General features: G+C 41.4%; 1 protein-coding gene across 3 annotated transcripts in view; it reads left to right on the top strand.

The window, feature by feature from the left end:
• Positions 1–21,675, top strand: part of PRDM1 (PR/SET domain 1) — a 112,589-nt gene that overhangs the window by 50,088 nt on the left and 40,826 nt on the right. The gene's annotated exons all lie outside the window — the stretch shown is intronic.

Here is a 21,675-nt window from a genome sequence, read left to right as displayed (position 1 = left end):
TTTCTATTTCTTGTCTGAGTGTGGTCATGAGAATAAAACAGCAACAGATGCTGCAACCAGGTATGTTTTTGAGAATAGAATTTGTACACTGACATGTGAATCTAATCTCAGTGCAATGAGAAGACTTTGCTTATTGGCTCACGCTCAGAATAAATTAGTTTGAACTTCAGAAAGCCATGAGACTAACCAAAATAACACCAGAAAATGCATTTGGGTCTGCTGGATTCAGACTAACCAGCAGATAAGCTGGAATAGCATTTGTTTGTTGGAACACTGTAGTAAATGGGGGCTGACTTATCAGAACACAAGATTTTCTTGTAATATGTATAGAGTATCAGACATGTTGAAAAAAATGAAAAAAAAAAAAACCAAAAACAAAAAACAAAGAGGGGTCATGGATTAAAAATTAAAATGGTCTTTTCTTTTTCTTCTTCCCTCTTTCTTGTTCTATTAGACAATTTCCTGTTAACACTATTTTCTCTTTTTCAAGATCTTGTCTTTCTTTGGAAGATATCAGCCTTATCTCTTGTTTTATCTCATTCAGTCTGTCTCTCAGAGTACCTTGTGTCTTAATCTCTCTGTATCTTATGCTTTCAATCTTTTTCCTCCTTTTTCTGTCCTTTTCACAGTGTTGTTTTTAGCTCTCCTTTATTTTGACTTCCATTCCAAATACATTATCTTTCCACCTCAGAGTCCCCTTCCCCTGTTCAGCCTTTCTCAGAAAAAAAATTCATAGGACTCACCATCATTTGACCCTTCCAGATAATGGAATGACCACTCTGGCTTCAGGGAAAAAGGAAGTGTTGGTGGATGAAGTAGTGTTTTTTCAGTATCTGAGCTTCTTTCAGTCACAACAAGATCATTGCTACTTCCTCTCAGGTTGAATTCAAAATCCTTTGCAATTATTGAGAAGCTTCACTTGCTATTAAACTAACCATAGAAAGTGGGGAGAAATGCGAGATAAAAAAAAGTGGGTAGAGAAGTCCACTTTCTGCCTGCTATACAAGGGAAAATTAAAAAAATGTTTAGAGGTGAGTTTATTTTTCAAAGTACATTCAATTTAAACTAGTGGTAGGAATTAACTGCATTTTAATGGTTATCATCTAGTCAAGGATGTCTTTACTATAAGTAGAGTACAATGAGCTTTTCTATTCGTGAACTTGGGATTCCATGTCACTTTTTAATAGGCTTCTGCAGCACAAGGCCTTTTGACTGCCTGTGATACAGCAGAGGTCATTACTAGCTGCAGGACCTGCTACTTGGCTGTGCCTGTCTTGGCTGGTGGGACGCCTCTTGTGGACATTGTGATTGTGGCCACTTGTTACCAGTACCAGGGGCTTTCCAGACCCAATGCTTTTGCAGATCCCAGGCAAGCAGATCACAGATGTGGTGCGGAGAGCAAGGTGATGCCTTCTACCTTGGTCATGCTGTTGCGTCTGTACGGATAAAAGGGGGATTTGTCCATGCAGAACCCTTTGAAAATGATGCCAATACAATCTTAGTCAAGTCTGGTGGAACAAAAATGGTCTTGGTTCTTGCACAAGCCAATGCAGGGAACAAGGTGGCCTCTCATAGTGTTAGCAACATCTCCTTTCTGCACATGCTGAGTTCCCAATATTTGTACAAGAAGCTGCTCTGTGAAGATTGATTGGAAGTGATCAGGATTGTTTTGTGTCTCAATTTTGCATATTTCTGTTTAAATCAGATAAGGTCATCTTATTTGAAATGGTGGATTTGGCAGTAACAAAATTGGTTGAAGGAGGACATGAAAATCTTCTCTTTGTGTGTAGAAGACTATTGTTATTTAATACAACAGGGTGTCAAAACCCATCATATGCTATGTGTTCATAAAGTGCTTTTATTAATGGTGTAAAAAATCCAATAACAACCCGAGAAACTTCTCATTATGAGAGGAGAAAACATTAGTGCTTTTCCTGACAGTGTTCCTTTTCATGAGGGACTCCTCTGTGGAACACTAATCAAGTCCATTCAGAAAGATCTTAATTAATTTAATTAAAATCTGTCAGATCAAACTGATTAGCCTGACATCCAGCGTGGCAGGAGGAAGGAGGCTGGTACATGCATTGTAAGTGTGTTGACGTGGGCTTGCTGCTTGCAATCAGAGATATGTGGCTGCTGTGGGGATCAAAGCAGTCTTCCATTGTCATCAGAATAAACATTATGGGTCCCCAAGGCAAGCGATCCAGTTTCTTTTTGTTAGGAAATATTTTATACCTCCACAGCCCCGGCAGCTCAGGAGGGGACAGCAGTTACCTGGTCCTGCATGTGATCGAAGGGGAGCGCCGGGGGACCTTCCCTGCCCTCCTGACAAAGGGGAATACAGATTAGACATTTCTCATCCCTTCGCCATGCTCTGTCTCAGCCATTGGCCACAGGTAGGAGAGAGAGGCCATGGTGACAGGGGCGACTGTGCATTTTGATGCTGAGCGTGGATGTTGCTGCAGCAGAGCCTTCCAAGGAGTGGTGTGTCCATGTGGGGCATCTTCCTTTTGCAGACTGAACTGAGGTGGAAGCCAAGAAACTGCACTATCTGGCTGTGTTTATCCAAAATATGAGCAACTACCTCAAACACGCAGCTGCTAATAATGATGTGTGGTTTCTATGGCAAACATCAGGGCAGCCAGTGCAACCTGTGTCTTTAGGTCTTTCCACTTCCCCTACCCCACACATGTACTTATGGAGTACCTCTCATCTTCAAAAATTTTAATAAACACTTTTATCCATCGTTATAGTGGGATGGATCCATCAAAAGGGTAATAGCTAGTAAATACTCCATTTTTCAGGCTCCAATCCTGCAGGCGCTTAGGCATATGTTTCAGCTTTATGCGCCATAATTCAGGCTTCAGTGGAACCATTCACAGTACGTGAAGCTAAGCATATGTGTAAGTTAGGAATTGTAAAGATTAAACAGCATTCCTGTTAGCTAGAAATCAAAAGGTAGATGAAAACAGGGATTCCAAATGCAGAGGAAATGCAGTTCGTGAAGGAAGAGCAGAAGCAGCAGCTGACATGAAAGACTTGCCAACAGAAGACCTGTCAGTGGCATGTGTTTGGTCTTTATTTGTGAGAGGGACTCTTCTCCTGGCAAAACGTCAGTGGGTCAGTTTCTCCAAGGGTGGAACTCATCTGGAGCATTGAGTTCCATTTGCGTGGGCACAAACCTAGTGAAATCATCTTTCTGCAGTTTAGAAACCTGTATCCGATCTAAGTACTTGGGCTTCACCAGACTTTTTGCCAGGAAATGATAGATTGTAGGAAGAAATAGGATGTAAGTTCCATCTGCAGATGCTCTTCCTGACTTACACCTTCCCCGTACTTTCTGGTCATGTCTGTTGAATTGATACCAATATCCTTGAAACAGACAAGGTACCTTTAATTTGAACGGTGAGCCTGCAATAAAAAGGGTATGTGTGGTTAATTTAGGATCTTACAACTGGAGGAAGATGCTTTATGGAATGATTCATGGTGATAAGGATAGGACAGACAGATAGAAATAAGCCACTAGCCAATATATTTTTCCACTTTTTTTTTTTAAATAAAATTGGAATAATATTTTGCCTTCTCTGGTATCTAAGCCTAAACTTAGATGTTTAGTTACATTTTCCCCTACCTGCCAAGGGCTTCTTTGATCCCAATCTTGTATTATCTCCACACTGGCCCAAGGCTCCACCCATGATGAGACCTTTTAGCAAGAAAATGTATTACACAGTGTAAGTGTAGTAAACGTGGTTTCTGTTGATGGTGACTAAACTCTGGCAGTTATTTTAGTGGAGTACCAGAGTCGATCTTTTTTCCTTATTGTTGCTTTTATTATGGAGTCCTTCCCTGGCATCTTCCCAATTTCTCCATTAATTTTCTCTTAAGATAACGCAAAACTGAATTCTATGCCACTGTACTTATTAAATTGGATTCTGCTCTAAATTTTCTTTTCTTTCCTAATTGTCAGGTATCTGGCTTGAAAAACTTCAAGGTTCCAGTTATGGAACTGAGACCGAGTGATAGGTTCAACACATTGCTATAAGGCATATTTGTAGATCTAAATGGGCAACAAGAAGGAATTTTTGAAGATATGTATTTTAGTAAGATTTTATAACGTTTCTTTCAATGCAACAGCTATACTAGCTGTATGTACTACTTGAATCAAAGTGATTTTTATTTTTTCTTCGTCTTTTGCAGTCAGCTAACCTAATATTTTGAGGATATAACACTGGACATTATTGATCTATTTTTTTCTTTTCCTCCTGGCTCCTAGGTCACAGTTTAGGCCCTAGTTCAGCAAAGTACTTAAGAAGAGGCTTATCTTAAAGCACATGTTCAAGTCTCAGCAGAGTAAATGAGAATTAAGCAAATACTTAAGTACTTTACTGAATAGGGATAGAATTAAGCATGTAGTTGAATGTTTTGCTGAATCAGGGCCTTAAAATTAAAAATTAATCTTATTTGTGCTACGAAGATTGAAAAGCTACGCACTAGATTTGGATCTTGAATTAATATAAACCAGGAACAGGGTAGCACCAACTGTCACAAGAAAAGAGGTGTATAGGTGTAAAAAGGGGGTAAAGCTGGGGCTGTTAAAATAGTGGGTAGGAGACAGGAGAGATGTGCGTTCTGTTCCTATGTCTGTTTCAGGCTAAATTACTGGAGACTGACATTCCTTTGTGCTTCAGTCCTGGTGAGCCCTGGCATGCATAAAAAGTTCTATAATGTTAATAGCTGCCATGCTAAGTCTGAAGTTGCAGGAGAAGGGGCTTAATCTTTCTAAGCCCCAACACACACTCTGTCCTGTGGAGGTAATGCTACTTCCCTTCTTTCAAACTCTTTGAGCTGGTGAGGTTTCTTTCTGCACGTTATCGTGATGCCTGGCACAGTGCTCTTGCTTGTGCCTGCTAGAAGGTTTTGTAATAAAAGTCCATAATAATAAATCCTGTCCTTTGGGCTTGACAAAATGATTCACGTGACATGATACAGTATTGTTGCAGCTGAAGTTTTTGTCAAGATTTAGGTTGATACAAAATAATGGCAGCACTAAGTAGTTTTCTGACCAGAATAATTAACTTGTGAGACTCTAGAAAAAAAAAAATTTAAGAAGTGTGGTAACTTTACATTATTTTTTAAGAAGACAGCTGCTGTTTTCAGCCTGTGGAGTTGAGCAGGTTATGGATGAATGTAGGGGAACATTTGCATGGATCACTTTTAGGGATGTCTGTTAAATCTGCAAACATCTAGTATGAGTTTTTATTTATGTGAATACCTCCTAAGCAGTTTTTGGTATTGGGAATAAAAATTTGAGTGGTTTAAGTGTGGTATTCGACAACCATCTTTTCTACAAACATTGAATTTGTGCCTGGAGCTGGCTCAGTGTTCATCATGATATTCTGTGTTGGTGTTACTGTGTAGTGATGCTCAGAGAAGACTGATCGACCCAAGTGCTTGTCTTCAACTAACTTCATGTAAGGATACCTCAGCAAGTATTCACACTGAGTGTAATATGATCTGTATGGGTGCTAGCTAATGGTTAACTGGCTCTGCTGAACCTGTGTTCCTTAAACAAACGCTATCAGTGTGGGATGAGTTGTCTTATTTCTGCAGACAACCTACTTCAGGTTGGAGACTAAAGCTTTATTCTTAGGAGTAGAAGACAGCTGGAGGGCTTTCACTGCCTGCTCAAACAGGGAAGGGAAGAAAGGCATCACGTTACTAGAGCTGCTGTTCTCAAATCAAGACAGGAGGGATGAGGGTAGTAGGGTCTCTGAGAATGTTCTGAAGTGTGTAGGGTGGCTGACCTCAACTCAGCTGTTATTTTGATTTTTTAACTGACTGTGGTTGGAACAGGTGCTTGATGCAGTGTAAAGCTTCTCAGGATAGCTGGCGTAACTTTGTGCTAAGGCTTTGAGAAAGGGGAGAGAAATAGGCAAGATCATGCTTTACACAGGAGGTTGCAGTGTGGAGATACTCTGTATGGAGAATGAAGGGGCAAGATAGTGCTGAAACTTTGAGCTCTCTGTACAAGGCAAAACTTAATAGATAAGGTGAGTCAAAACTGTGGACCTGTATGCTGGGGGCTTTGAAAACTTCATGGAAATTGCTTGTTATTAGGCATATGGGGTAACAATCTTGTTTTCTGGAATTTCATAGAGGCATAAAACTACATTTTGTGTATGTGAGAGACCTCTCACCCAAGCACAGTTCCTGCAATGATAGCATTGTATGATCATCTTGATTAATCGTCTTGCCTTATAAAATGGGTTGAGTTAGTATCTTAAATCTCAACTGTTTAAAAAATGCTTGTTCTGGATGAGTTGTAATAGTGTGGGTTTGTTTGGGGTTTTTCTTTGGTTTTTTTTTAATGTAAAATACAAATTCCCCTCTATGCATTTGAAATATGAAAATGAGGGGTTTTTTAAAGAATAAGCAGTTTATTTGTTCCTACAGGTAGAAATCCAGAACTCAGCATTGAAGGCTTTAAAAGCATATCTAGAGCAAACCCAGTGTGTTTCACTTTTTCACGGTTATGGGCAGAGTAAGTTGGTATTTCATTTTTTTGATCCTGACTAGTAGGGGATACATTAATTACATCAGAAATTTGGGTTATTTTTTCAGACTGACTTTTCCTCCCTTGATGAATGAAGTGATCCACATCTAAAAACAAGCTAGTTTTGTATAAAATGATAGATTTTTAACTGTATAGCGTTTATTGCCTACAATAGAAGCCTCTGTTCAGGAACAGAAGTTTACAATTTGATGCATTTAAGGTATTTTTTGACCAGATAAAAATTCTTTGTTAAAATATTGTTGGGCATTCAGTTCCCTCTTCATTTAGGTTACCCTTGCACTGCTGTAAGTACATTTAATTAATTGAGTTCCCTGTGATGTAGACCATTAAACATGTGACAAGAAACAAAATGATGAGAGACTTAAAAGACAACTCTTTTTCTTCTAGTTTTGTGTTATTTATTAACAGTATACTTAATTTGACTGTGTTTGCACAAAAGCTCTGTCAACTAAGTTAATAGTAAATGTCACTTCCTAGTTAGCATCACACGAAAGTCTCTGACATACATAATGATTATTTTAAGCATCTTTCATTCACAAAATAAAATTACATGCCTGTATTTTTTTTTTTTTAGTCTTTTAAAATTACTATCAAAGAACAAAACCTTAATTTGTTATTTTGTTTAAATAATTTTCTCCTGACAGAGTAGGGTTTGATATGATAACTTAATTGATTTATAGTACAGAATGAAAGAAAGATTAACATATTTTAAACGGATCAATGAAATATTGACAGGCCTGGAACATAAGTGATTTTGATTTGTGAATTCTCCAGTCACTTTTTTCTTTGGCAGAAAAATCACACTTGCACCATTTCTAGGAGTTATTCTATTAACCGCAAAAAGTTTAAACTTATAAATCAAAACTTTTGAAGCAAATCAGAGTTAGGAACCTGGAATGAGAAGCAGCTTTTGAACTCCAGATTTGTTAAACAAAAATGCATTAGATTTTTTTGCAGGGAAACTCCTCTTTTTAAGCACAGCAAGGTTATAAATGGTTATCTCCTTAATACCTTCTTGGCTTAAAGTGACAAAGTCTAAAAGGACTTTATGAATACAAGTTTCGGGGGTATTTTGTTTTGTTTCACTAACATCCATTTTATGGAGACTTTATGAGTTCCTGTGCATCCTCCAAATATTGACACTGCTGGGGCTCGATGGAAAGTTCAGACCGAATCTTGAACCTCCTCTTGTTGGTTCTACAGACTGTCTGGAGTCCAAAGGTTACGAACTGCTTGTAAACTATCTCCAGAATAAAAGCTGTGTGCCAGGACATCAGTGCTGGTATTGTGTCCTCTATTCTTTTCCTAATTTGCAGTTTCTCCCCACCCTGCCCCCGTGGATTGTCAATGGCCTGAATTGTTTCAGTCTGTTTAATTCAGCGAGGCTGTGCTAATCGGTGTCGCCTGAAAGCCTGTCCTGAGACCCCGAGACTTCAGAGATGTTAATTCGCTTAGTACTACAAAACTAAACGGGGGAAAAAAAAAAAAAAAAAAAAAAAAGAAAAGAGAAAAAGAAGAAAACAAAACCCAGAGTAGTTCTTCATTGTCCACTCCAGCGGCACAGACATTAAACCCCTGTATTCAGCAACAGTCAGTACACAACTTTTAACAGAACAGCTTGTAATACACATCAATTTAACAGAACTATTTCTTTTCTTTAACATTAAGCACTACGCACAAACGTGAGGTAGCTGACGTCATTTGTTAGCAGTAAAGAGTCTCTCTGAAGTATTTTTTCTCTGCGGGGTCTGGCACCAGAAAGATTAAAATTTGCATTCAAATCGCTCTGTACGAGATCGACCCAGTGACTAGTAAAGCCAACAGAAATCTTCCTGTGAACCCGAATTTCAAGAGTTTTCTCTGCTTAGCTGTGCAAGATGTGCACGTTAAATCAAGTAAGACCATTTATGTCCTTAAACCTGAGGCAGTAACAACGCTGAACCTACAGGTTTCCCAGCGTGGATGTGGACCCACGTACGTGGAGGAGAATCTTCGAGCTTGAGTTACGTGCTGAGGCTCTCCGGGTGGCTCAGTGGGAGAACACAGTAACCACGAGACAAATCCCTGGAGCCACCAAGTTCAGCCAGGAGCATCCTGAGTTTAGTTCAATGACTTGTGTATTTTTGCAAAGCAGAGGACAGGGCATAGTCTGACCACATCCTTCCCCAATAAACAGAATTGCGTGTCTGTTCTTTGGATATCCTTTGAGGATCCAGGCTCAACCTCTCAGGCAGAAGTGCAAAATAGTAGATTTCTTCAATGTTATTAAAAAATTTGTTCTAAATGAACATTTCTGCCTAAAGGCAGTTTCCAAAGAAATACTTTTGCTAGAGAGACAGGGAGCAATCACTTACAGCTTTCCGCAGGCAAACACTGTACCTATTTTTACTCCCAACTGTGATAAATTTACCTTGGGTTTTGTTCATTAAGAAAACTTCATCAGGGAAATGCAATTTCTCCTCATTGTCTAAACATAACAAATAGTACTTATCTCCTTTGGCTAGTCGTTTTTCAGACATGAAATTCCTGGTAAATGGATCTTATTAATACAAACAAATTTAAAAGCCACACATTTTTTTCCACTGCATCAGTGTGTGGTTTTTAGTTAGTAACAGAATATGTACTATTAGTGGTTTATCACAGTGATTAGAAGTCCAGTGAAGGCAACTTACATGAGTCTTTTAACTATGAATTGATCCTCAGTGATCAACTTAAACTTATTGATTTATTCAGGAGAAAAAATGATTGGGGTTTTTTTGGGGGGTGTTTTGGTTTGGGTTTTTTGGGTCTTTTTGTTTGTTTGTTTGTTTGTTTTTGTGAAACAGCTTTTACCAAAAACTTGGGTTTGTATCAGGATTTTCTAATGCTTTTGTGTCATATGCCTCATGAATATTCTCTAAATACTCTTCTTAGCCAGCAATCTTATATTATCTTACATAATCTTCATGATAAATCATTTTGCAATGTTTCAAATGTTCTTAACTCTTGGTGAGATAATTCCAAATTCAGTGTGTTAAACCTTTTCAAGAAATAGGCTTGCTGACTTTTAATCTGCAGGTCTGCTTTGTACCACATGCAGTTTCCAGGTACTCGGTATCTCGTGTGCTGCGTAACCCGTCTCGCGTGCATGGCTATCTAATCTTGCGGCAGGTGAGAAGCTGTAATTTGTACGGGCTTCTTATCGAAATGCAGAAAACTGATGTGGAAAGAATGGCAACCAAGCTGTATTTTGCCCTCACAGTATTAATTTTGTTTTAAAAAATAGGTGTCACTGAACAAATAATCTCCAGAGCTGTTAAAACATAGCAGGTTGCGTGGTTTAAAGACAAGCCCTGCAGGGTCGAGCTGTGTGGGGCACTAGCGCCCTTCACTCCCCAGGAGCCAAGCGTCCCCCATGCTCACCAGGATCTGATTGTCCAGTGATGCAAGAGTTTGCTAATTAAACAGTTCACAGAGGTGTTTGGGGCAGAACCTGTGGACATTTAACCAATTGAACAATTTATTGCTGTAATTGAGGGGGTTAGCTGGTGTTTATTAACTAGCCTTCCTGTCACGTTCCAATGGCTGGACTAACCCTTGGTCCCTGATTTGTTTTCAAGTGTCCCACTGGTGGTGTTGGCGCTGCAGTGTCACTCTTCAGGCTGCCACTTCAAGGCCACAACTTCACTTATCAGCCTTTTGCAAATTCAGGCACATTACTGGACATTCTTTTCCTTGCTGGAGCAAGTGTTTTATTACAAAGTACTGTCGCTTTAGAGTAAAAACAAGATTTTATCTTAGACAAAAAATAAGTCTGGATTATTAAGAAATTTCAGCAAACCGCTTCTGTCTTGAAAATAATTTCTGGCTTTGTAATTTCAGCAAAGCACTAGTTTATTTTCCTTTTATGTTTATGGTCACCTCTGCTGTCTCTATCATCATTAAAGCGGGTTTGGGGCTGGGATAAAGGCGTCATTGCAGCGGTGTGCAGCAGGGCTTCCAGTCAAACCGCTGAGGCACGCGCAGTTTGGGACACAAATCTATTCAGGGGAACAATGAGTCCTGATGGTGGTAACAGGCTGCTTCTCCCCCTCACCCATGAAAGCTTCTATAACTAGAACTAATTGGCCGTTCTTAAAGTGCAATTAGCAGGGATATTAATCTAGTCCTGACAGGTGTGAAACTGTGTTTCTTTGAGTCCATTCAATAGACACCCTATCTGATCACCCGTAGGAGGGGCCTGAAGAAATTGTACCTATAAACTTGCAAGCCTTTAGTTTGTTGGAACCGAACAGCCCGCTTTTAATAATCGCATTTGAGTCACATGACAGTAACTCGACAGAAATGGATGGAGGAAGTTCACTTAATACTGACATAAGAGTTGGTATCACTTCCATCATCGGGAAAGGAAATGACTGCTTCCGCCTTCGTTTGGGCACGTGAAGAAAAGGAAAGACTTTTAAAATATATATATTTTAATGAGAAAGTTAGGACTGAATTATTTTGCATTAAGGATAAGTAGGTGTCCTCCCCCGGTTTGCCTCTTGTGCAGTTTGATAATCTCCATTTGCAATGTTTGCTGCTTTCCTCATTTAGTTTTCTTCATCACTAGGCACAGCACAGAGCAGAGACTTTAAAAGGCGTTGCCAACAAGGGTGGCATTATCATCAGCTACGCAGCTTTTAAATAGTAATAATGTAACTGTTTAACTCCAGTTGGAGACGGGAGTTTCAGGACTCAGCATGGATGCAGCACTACTAGTTCAGCTTTGCTCCAGCTGGTGTACAAGGGCACAGCTCAGTGGAGCTGCACTGTCCAAAGATCCTTAATTTAACGAGCAGACTTATTGTGGGATGCTGAAAGGGTTCCAGCTGAATCTGCAGATGGCTGCTTGTGCTAGTGGGCTTCAGGCTTGGAAATAAATGAGGAAATTTGTATTTCCCGTTTTAATTAAAAGGGGTATTCACAATCTAAGACTAAAAGACAAAAGCCTACCCCAAAGACATGCATCTGTTTTACATAAGATAAATGCGTTATAAGAGTGAGAAATTGCTTGAAGATGGTCTTGATACTGAAAATAGTGTGAGTTCATGGGCATGCACATGCATGTATACTGCTCAGTCAGCTAGAATTTTATCCAAAGATGGAAAACTTATTATGTATGGTCTGCTCTGAAAAAAATGTCTGCGTAATGTTTTACTAGTTCACCCTTCTGGAAGTATCTGAATGTCTAGACCACTGTGATATTTCTTAGAAATACCTTAGAAGACTTGTTAGAAAGGATGGGTCTAGGTCTCCTCAGTCACTTAGCACAGTCTTCTGATAGAAAAGGCAGCTTCATTAAAAAATTGTTCTACTAAGGAATGAGGTCCATCTTACTAAGGCTGGCATTTTTTTGCCTCACTGCTGTGATGGAAAAGCCCCTCTTAGACTAAAGAATTTCTTGTCTGAATTTGCCTGGGACAGTTTTATTCTTTGGGAAAATCTTAAAACTCAAGAAATGGCTCCTTGCTGTTTACCTCATGACACATTGATAGAGCACAACCACATCCTTTCTCAACCTTGGCAAAACCAGAAAGCAAGATGATCATGCTTGCATAATGAAACAAGGTTCAGCAGCCTTCAAGAGTATGAGCAGTGATTGAGGTTGCCTTAGAAACAGTGTGAGTATGTCCTTGAACATGAATTTGTGTGCCTTTCTGAGCTGTAAAGCTTATTAACTTAGCTGCTAATGTATCCACATTGCTCTCTTGGTGCCGCCATACCCGTCAGGACACTACAGTTTTCACAGCCAGTGGGGCTTGGAGCTGGCTCTGCAGGCTTTGCAACAGAGCATGCTGCATGGTTAGACATGCTCTCTTGCATCTTTTGTAAGAAAGGCTCTGCATTTTCTAACCTAATGCAATCGACATTGGTCTTGATTCAACACACACGACCAGCATAGGAAACAACACTGCTTCTGGGGCAATAGCAAGGTTTGTCTTTCCTTTGGAACCCACTGCCCTTCTCCCTGTTTTAGGAAGGCAAAGCACTCTTTTTCTTGATTACCCTAAATAGTGCAAAACATTCAAGAGGAAGGAGGGTCTTGTGATAGAGACAAAGGGCTGCGATTCAGGACTCATGCATTCACCTCCTATCCTTGCTGTCTGCTTTCAGTTAAACCTTGGGGAAGTCATAGATCTCTTCCTCTTACACAAAATCTCGGACTCTTTGTGTCTTTTCTATTGAGCTGAGAGCTTCTTGTCACTGGCTGTACATTTGTATGCCTTCCTCACCACTGTTATCCACTAATGCAAGCTAGAGAGCCTGCCTTCTCACATTTGGGGAGGGAAGATGAGGTATTAGAGTTTTGGGGGCTGTTCTTAGAATAGTAAACATCATCCTATGCCCAAATCTGCTACCAGGACTCCTGCTTGCCTTTTCATCTCCCATGCTAATTCACCCCCCTCACAACAGCTCTATTTCTCCCCTGTTCCCCCTGAACCACTGAGAAGCAGAGAGGAAGAGAAGGGCTAGCTTTCCCCCTCCCTACTCTGAAACCGAGATATATTATTATCTGTCTTCTCTTAACCAGACGTAGCAACAAGATTACTCAAATTCATGTCAACTGAATACGAGTTATGCAGTTTTGCAAGTTGATGACTACAATTATTGGAATTACCCAGAGCTAAATAGTTAGTTATAGCTGGAAATTGGAAAATCTCTTCATGTTTACACCACTGTTTGTCATGGAACCGTTAAGTTCTGCTGCTTCATCTCTTCACTCTTTTTATAGACAAAAAGGGTACACAACGAAGAGGTTTGTCCATACTCGCTTAAACTCAAATGGTTTGAACAGTTACTTGCTTTATACCTCAGTTGTATTTTCATTCCTATTCAGAATTTTCATTAGCAAGTTATTTTGTGGTTACCCAGAGTGGCACTTAGTAATTGCATTGAGATATTTCTCTCTTAGATTTCTAAACTGTAATAATGCAGTAAACCCTGCTTTTGCCCAAGAAGTATCTGAGAAAAAAATGTAGCTATTAAAATAATGCCTAAATAAGAACTGATGTAGTGATATTTATTGCTGGAAAGTTGCAGCTCTCAGCTGCATGGCTGGTAAGAAACAAGAGAATGAATAATAGCTACCAGTGTCCCCAGCTTGAAAAGTCAGAGGAAATGGCAGCAAGAAAAAGCAAATGAAGATGGATGAAATCCCAGAAGGATGAAGGGAGACTGAAGGGAGTCCTCCATGCTGGATGGGGCTGGGTAGCTGACTCCAGGGTCACCTCAGCTGTTGCTTTTCGGAGTGGTGTTTTGAAAGGGCGCTGCTTGTGAGAAGCGCTTCCTGGCCGCCACTGCCGCGCACCACTTGCAGATGCTGCCTGTGGGTCAGTGAGAGGTCATCTCCAGTTAACTCAACACCTTCAGTGAGGAGAAAGCTCTTGGGGATAAACTTTCTTACTATCACTGTCTAACTGGCACTGAGAGAACTTGCAGACACGTAACTTGCTCTTTTGCTTTGTCCTGAAGTAGTTTCCGTGGCATCATTAGCACAGCCAACTCTTAGCTCTCCACTTGTCCAGTGCAGCAGGTTCAGCAGCATCCGTTTCTACAGCCTGGCGGGTGGGTTTTCTCCTGGCAGATCCCCCTCCCTATGCTGTGGCCAGGGTCAAGCTGCCCTCCAGTGCCTCACCAGCCCCTTGGCAAAGCTGCCAAGGACCAAGAGACCCTCAGGGTCTGCAGAGGGAACAGCATCCCACGCACACTTGGATGCCCCAGAGCATGTGTGGGTGCCTCCCAGGCTTGCTGTGTGTGACAGGACATGGCTCCTGGTCCCACGGAGCCTAAACCAGGGCACTCACAGCTCCATGGTTTAGTGCCAAAGGGAAGAGGCAGCTCTTACACCTCTGCCTGTAGTTTGAACGTTGTCAGTGATGACATCAAGGGAGACATCAGGAGGGGATGGACTGAATGTGAAGGTGCATGGTGTTTGCTTACGAAATGTTACGTCCAAGTATGTTCAGCAAACTGCCTCAAGTCCTGTAGCTCCAGAAGCAGAGAAGTTGCACTTAAATAATTATGTTTTGAAAAAGATCAAAGATGCAAATAAACGGCACAAGTAATGCAGGAGCACGTTTTAAATATATACATAGAGATACATGAGAAATCAATGTACTTTACATTGCTCCCACATTGTTACTTCTGACAGCAGTTAGAGAGCCCTGCTCACAGGTGAGTCTGGGTGCAGGCGCTCCCTGGTTGTTACTTCCCTGGTGGGGCTTTCTCAAGTATCCATGCAGATTCTGGGCAAAAGTCTGGAAAAGGTAAAATGCTGAGGCAAGAGGATTGAACTCTGCAAATCCTCTTCAGGTTTCAGGCTGTTCTGTTCTTGTCCATAAAAGAATTTAGTAGGCATATATTTTATGTGTGTGGGTACATCAGTAGATGCATAAAAATACATACGTCTGTTTTCAATAAAAGTGTTCCATGATCTAAACATCTTCCAGATAACATCTTAAAAATCTTAGGCTTCACGTTTTCTCAAACAGGCTTGTTCAGGGAAACGAAAGAGAGTGCTTGACAAGATTATGGTGTTGCTTCTATACATTTCCTTTATTCTTGTGGCTAAAAGGAAATTACAATGTGTTGTTAAGTCAAAGCGTGGTCTGTGGAGCTGAACCAAAAAACTTTTAAATGGACTAAAATTCCCCTTCTGATAAAAGGGAAAACTACACAGCAGAGAGACAGGATATCTTTAATTTAAATAGTGGGTTTAGGTATATTAATTTGAGTTCAAAGCATCTTTCAAAGGGTATGATGCCCACATTTTTAATTTTACCTAATACTGAGCATCTGGTGTGGACTGGTTTGTGGTACTGAGAGCAAAAGGAAATACATTACTCATAGATGAAAGGAGTGAGGGGGAATCACTGTCCTGACTAAAAATAGCCTTTTTTCCACCAGTTAATATCAGCTGGAGGTTTGATTAAATAGTAATTGTCTAGAAAAAGACAATAATTGAGTGTGACTGTTTTCCTTCAGGGGCCAGGCCCAGGTGGTGAAAGTTAAGTATTGTCCTTCAGATAAGGTCCTGAAAGCAGTTTTCCTGAATGTCCACTGAGCCCTTCTGCAAAATGTCCTTTCTGGGTGCTGAGCTGCAGACAGACAAAATCCAGGCCTTTTTGCAGGGCAGCAGCAGTTTTCAGGGATGTAGCACCAGAGGATTTTATGGCTGCATTGCAAATACAAAGCTGGCTCACCTCTTTGGCTGGAACTCTAACCCAGAGGCGCAGAGATCACAAGAGACAAATGTCTTGAATTAAGAAATGGGGTTGACATCTATAAAAGTCAGAGCACATCTAGTAGGCAACATGTGTAATAAGACTATAACATTATATCTAATAGGGAGATTGGAAAGCTGTCTGAAAAAATGCAGCTTCCGTTCAGATCTGCACATTCAAAAACAAAATACACCAGATTAATGGGGTTTTTTGTACCCACACCCCCTTCCCCTTAATTTATTGATCTGAATCCCTATGCTCTTTTTCTAAAAATAAGTCTGGTTTTTTTCAGTACAAGGTTAGTGACAATCCTGGTAACAACTTTGCCTAGCTTTATTGGCGTCTGTAGTGAAAAAATGAGTATTTCTGTGAGGTTAACAATATTCTCCTCTTTATTTCTACAAGGTTTTTCTCACTGAATGACCCTTTTATGCATCATAATGTTAACACATCATTTGTCTGGGACCTTATGTATCATGAATATTTAAGCATTATTTAATTAACCTTTGCGAGTGTCCAGTGAGTCAGAGAACCATGAGATAGAGCTGGACAGGAAGTGCTTTTTCTGCCCTCCAAAAGTGTTCAAATTGCTACTTATTCCAAGTTGAATGGGCTCAAAACTTTGAGGCATTTTTCATGAAGGAAAAGTGGAGGAGGAGAGAGCGTGAGAGACACAGTGGTTTGCTGCATAATGGCCAAAACTTCCAGAGTGCTCCCTGGGGAAGAAGAAAGCTATCATTTCAGCCCTTTGTCCTGCATGGTGAAGTTTTGGAACTTTAGCCTTATGCCTCCACATGCTGAATTAGGACTGTAATGGCTGAGCCAGAGTCAGGACAGCTCTGCTGGGTGGTCTGCAGACAAGCACTTGGAGAGAAGGTCACCGTGGCCTTCTAGTGAGAGCAGCTCCCAGAAGCTTTGCTGGCTGTAGCTTGGACTGTCTTTTCTTTTGCATTCCATGTGAGTGGTCTCACTGCGAGGTGAGGCTGGGCTCTTATCCAGACAGAAACACCACTTACTCAAAAAGTAGCACATATGTTCTACTGGGAAGCCTGAGTTCTGGCCATTCAGCATTTCCCAGGGGAAGCTGACCCCTTGGGTCGGCAAGGGTAGTTGCTTCAAACACAGCAAAAATTGATACCATAATCAGTTTGAGATTTCAGATATCTTAATTCTATGGTTTAAAGCGCTGGACTACACTTTTTCTGAAATAGGTAAGAATATTTGCATTTTTATACAGGGAAACTGAGGCATGGAAAGGGTATGAGGTGTGCTGAAAGCCATGTACTAGGCCCGTGGAAGAGCTAAGAATAGAACCCAGGTTTCCTGACATGAGCACGAGTTATTCAACCACAGCACACTGTGAGGGCAGGACAGGAAGGAGCAAAGAGATAAAAACTGAATTTCTTCTGAAAGTGAAAACTCCTCTTGTTTCAGGTAGTGTTTTCCATTATACCCAGACCATTACTACATCCCTAAAATCTAATTTTTCTTTCCCATTTGGGTTTAACAATGAATATCGCATTGGCACCTACCCCTGGAAACTACTCCTGGCCTTCTGCTAACCACAGATTGGTAGGCTAAAATGAGAGACTGCCCATTGAGAATATAATCCTGGTCTGCAGGGGGCACAGAGATTTCTTCACGTCTGGGAAGCAGCCAGTGGTTTACAGTTACTGGACCCTGAAGCTCTGCATTTAGGTACAGCACACCAGGCTGGAAGTTAACCTGAGCCTTAAAGAGGGGGACAAGGGCCTTTAGCTGATGAGAAGAGTGATGATTTGCTTGTGGCAGTTTTAAATATGTAGAAAATACATATGAAAAAAATATGAAATTTTAAAAGGTGTGTTACCCATGAGCTCAGGAAAGAAGGTATTTTCCTGTCTTCCTTCATTAAAAATATAGTGGAAACCCAATAAAATTCTGTCCACATTTTTCAATGTGTTTAAAAAAAAACCAATGGGGTCAATAAGTCCTCTGACAAGAGGCTAAAATGAAGGAAGATAGAGTTCATCACTTCCATATTTTGAGCCTGTGACTTCCAAAATCAAAGGCTTGGTAATCCTAATGGATTGACTTCCAAATTTCCTTGGATTTGTATTGCTGGACTTGTCTCTCTCCAGGGCTTAGCTGGATCCCTGCAGATAGATTTTTAGGTTTATATGGCGTAATTCCACTTAGTCCAGCTGTAAACTTGTGGTGGCTGAATTAATGCATTACAGGGGGGAAAAAAGAAAAAGAAAAGAGTACACCTACAAACCCCCTGGCTTGTATATCAAATCCTGAGGGGGAAAAACTGGGCATTTCAATTAGTTGGTTGTGTGGCCTGATTGAGGAACAGCCCCGTGGCTAACAAAGCTTTGTCTGTAGTATCAGCTTGCTCCTCATCCACCAGGACAAATAGAGTGGTTGGTCATTAACGGGCTAGCCATCGGGTAGGGGTTTTGTTCTTAAATGGGGGCTTTGTCTTATCCCTGCTGTTTAAGCCCTCTCCAAGCACTCCTCACCTGTCATATCTGTCATACATTTAATTCATCACGCTCTCTGGTCAAAAGCTACACTGATAGTATCAAAAGAAGAGGAGGGGGCTTCTTATAACTTTAGCGATCAAAGGAGATTACAAAGCAAATAAGATTTTAATGAAGACGGCAGGTTTGGAAAGGAGAATTTACTGCACTCTGAATCGCTAACACATAAATGTTCGTTTTATCTGTATAGTATTTGAGAGTGGAATCCCAAGCTATTGCAGAAGGAAGGATGGATACATGTGTCGGTTCGTGTTTTAATTAAAAACACGGAGGAGACGTGGGGGGGAAAAAAGAGCTCTTTTATTTCACATTAAAGGTCATATTTTTATTCTGCAAATATGATAAGCAGACTGTATTTAGACACAAGTTTGTCTTAATGGTGACAAATACATCAAGCAATTTGCTACTGAACTGATATTGTCAGGCCAATGCTCTCTGTTATTTGACCTAAGTTTCAAAATATCAATCACAATACCGAAATACACTTGGCCTCACTATATCTACTAAAGAGGCAAAGGAGGCAGGCAGTTTCCAGTCATAGTCACATAAAGCCACATGTTCCTGGGACCATATGTGATGGGGGCCAGAGCTGCAGAAATGCACCTTTTGTGTGAGTGGGTGTTTTACAGGATGGCAGCCCTGTGCCAGTGGCATGGGGAAAACTGAACGCCCTTCTTTACAGGTTCACACTGAGAAGCACATGCTGCCCTGTGGCACTTTGTCATGGAATGTGAGCCTGCAGCATCCACATCTTAATTCACAGAATATTCCGAATTGCAAGGGACCCATAAGGATCATCTCTTCAGTGAATGGCTCATATAGGGATCAAGCCCACATCCTTGGCATTATTAGCACCATGCTCTAACCAACTGAGCTACTGTCAGTGGTTCATTCACTATTACCCCTTATTAAACCCACAGTCTTTCCACAGAGGGATTTTCCCATTTGGGATTGTCAGTCCAGAGCACATACTCTGTTTTCTGATAAGGTGGAAACAACTGATGGGGAATTACCTGTTGCAGTTCCTAATGCTACTAGTGGACAGTATGCAAATTATGCATGGCCGGTGATCTGGAGATTCAGTTAGCAGCAAAGATGCTCTCCTGGAAACATAAAGGTTGTGGAGCAGATCATCTTGACATACACAAGAGAGCCAGGGGATCAGGCTCAGCTGGTGTGGATTTATGAAAGTCAGGTGCTGTTTGACTAACCTGGTCTCCTTATGACCAGGTGACCCACTTAGGGGATGAGGGAAAGGCTGTGGGTGTTGTCTACCTGGCCTTCAGTAAAGCCTTTGATACTGTCTCCCGCAGCAATCTCCTGGCTATTCATGGCTTGGACAGGGGCACTCCTCACTGGGTAAAAGCTTGTCTGGATGGCCAGGCCCAGAGAATGGTGGTTACATCCAGCTGGTGGCCAATCACCAGTGGGGTTCCCCAGGGTTCAATACTGGGGCCAGATTTGTTTAATGTCTTTATCAACTACATGGACAAGGGGTTTAAGTTCACCCTCAGTCAGTTCACAGATGACACAAAGTTGGGCAGGAGTGCTGACCTGCTGGAGGGTAGGAAGGCTCTACAGGGGGATCTGGACAGGATAGGCTGGATCAATGGGCCAAGGCCAATTGCATGAGGCCCAACAAAGTGAAATGCCAGCTCCTGCACTTGGTTCACAAGAACCCCATGTAACACTACAGGCTGGGAGAAGAGTGTCTGAGAAGCTGTCCAGCAGAAACGGGCCTGAGGTTGCCAGTTGACAGTGGCTGAACATGAGCCAGCCCAGGTGGCCCAGGTGGCCAAGAAACCCAGGGGCATCCTGGCTTGGATCAGCAGTAGAGTGGCCAGCAGGACCAGGGCAGTGATTGTCCCTGTGCTCAGCACTGGTGAGGCTGTACCTCAAACACTGTGTCCAGTTCTGGGCCCCTCACTGCAAGAAAGACATGGAAGTGCCAGAGAGAGTCCAGAGAGGAGCAGCAAACCTGCTGAAGGATCTGGAGCAAAAGCCTTAATGAGGAGCAGCTGAGGGAGTTGAGGTGGTTTAGCCTGGAGAAAAGGCCACTCAATGAGGACTTTACTGTTCTCTATGACAAGAGGAAACAGCCTCAACGGGCACAAAGGGCAGTTCTGATTGGATATATTAGGAAAAATTTCTTCACTGGAAGGGTTGTCAAGCTTCACTGAAACAGGCTGCCCAGAGTAGTGGTGGAGTGACCATCCTAGGAGGAGGTATTTAAAAGCCATGTAGCTGTGGCACTTGGGAACACTTAGAGGTGAACTTGGTGGTGCTGGGCTCATGGATGGAATGATCTTTAAGGTCTATGATCTTAAAGGTCTTTGGTAACTGAAACAATTCTATGAATTTACAAAGTGCTTTGGGCACTGGCTGGCATGTGTGGCATGTACAGAGCCAAACCTGCCCTGTTAGCAGCAGAACTAGGCAGCTTTATTTTTGCCGTTTTTCCTTGTGATGAAAAAAAAGCCTTTGCGATTGCTGAAGCCTTTGATAAAAGAAGGGGTAGTTTGTATTATTAGCACGGATGTAAACATCTTTACTTCAAAGACGGGGGAAGTGGCTGCCTAGCTTTCTTTAAATTGAATAAAAAACATGGGGTCCAGGAAGGGGCTCACAGAACCATGTCTGAACTTGTCAGCCTTTACGGGTTTAGGTGGAAAACTCCAGTTCTCACTTTCCGCTGAGTAATACTGAGAGCTCATTATTTGTGTGGTTTTCAACCTGGCTATGAATTATGAATGATTTACTTAAGAAGTGATAAACTATGGGTCTGCCCTTAAGCTAAGAGGAGGTCCCTACAGCTGAGGTGTTTTGCATTCAGCAGGGAGATGGTCCTCAGCACCCTTCTGATGTTGGAGTTACTGTCTTGTATTTTCATCTGAGGGCTAGTATCCATCCCTTAAGTTTCTTTTCTGCAACCTGCAGGATCTTGTGATACACAAGGCCCAATGAATTAGTTTTACTGAAAGAGAGATGAAAATTCACACGTGATGTGGTGGCATGAATTTAGTTGAACTGAAGTCAGACCCAGGTTTCTTGCAAGTGAAGATGATATAAAGATACAGCCAGGACTGTAGTTCAGAAACTGTGTTTGAATCTTGCTTTGAGTAAGCATGTCAGCAAGTAGTGTCTAAACTGATTTGTTTTAATCAATAGCAATAAAAACTGTGAGTTAATAGGGCCTGTATTTATCTGATACTGTGATGAGACAGTACAGCAGAGGCAGCTGCAGCAGGGCTCTTCCAGTGCTCACACCAGCTCACTGAATGGGTATTAGTGGCACTGGAAGTCCTGCAAGACTCTGCCCTGTAAACAGGGC

This window comes from Corvus cornix, chromosome 3, assembly GCF_000738735.6.
Source record: "Corvus cornix cornix isolate S_Up_H32 chromosome 3, ASM73873v5, whole genome shotgun sequence".
Lineage (NCBI taxonomy): Eukaryota > Metazoa > Chordata > Aves > Passeriformes > Corvidae > Corvus > Corvus cornix.
The sequence above is the reverse complement of the archived record's forward strand: the minus strand, read 5'-3'. Positions and strand labels throughout refer to the sequence as shown.